Source organism: Dipodomys ordii, unplaced genomic scaffold (genome assembly GCF_000151885.1).
Source record: "Dipodomys ordii isolate 6190 unplaced genomic scaffold, Dord_2.0 Scaffold26, whole genome shotgun sequence".
Lineage (NCBI taxonomy): Eukaryota > Metazoa > Chordata > Mammalia > Rodentia > Heteromyidae > Dipodomys > Dipodomys ordii.
Genome location: NW_012267242.1, coordinates 11,046,853 through 11,047,363, shown reverse-complemented (window position 1 = coordinate 11,047,363; position 511 = coordinate 11,046,853). Strand labels below are relative to the sequence as shown.

The window sequence follows — 511 nt, the reverse complement described above, 5'->3', positions numbered from 1 at the left end:
GGGCGCTGTCCCTCAGCTCTTCAGCTCAAGGCTAGCGCTCTACCACTTGAGCCCCAGCGCCACTTCCGGCTTTTTTCTTTTTGCTTATGTGGTGCTGAGGAATCGAACCCAGGGCCTCAGGCATGCAAGGCAAGTACTCTACCACTGAGCCACCTTCCCAGCCCCACTTCTGGCTTTTTCTGTTTATGTGGTACTGAGGAATTGAACCCAGGGCTTCATGCATGCTAGGCAAGCACTCTATGATACGACTAAGCTTTAGTTCTCCACCTGACTTTTAATGCTAACTCTGTAAGTATCATCTGAGGAATAACCAAAATCTGGGGAAAACCTAGTACGAGAAATGAGTTCTAGGTTTAAAATAGATCTTAAGGGCTGGGGAATGAGCTCAATGGTAGTGTGTCTGCCTAGTATGAACAAGATCCTAGGTTCCATCCCCAGCACTACACAAATTAACTAAATAAGCCCTGTCAAAGATCCATTTTTCTTTTTCTTTTTTTTTTTTTTTTGGGGG

At 45.4% G+C, this 511-nt stretch overlaps 1 protein-coding gene across 1 annotated transcript in view; it reads right to left on the bottom strand.

The window, feature by feature from the left end:
- Prpf3 (pre-mRNA processing factor 3) overlaps window positions 1–511 on the bottom strand; it is a 36,235-nt gene that overhangs the window by 20,639 nt on the left and 15,085 nt on the right. The gene's annotated exons all lie outside the window — the stretch shown is intronic.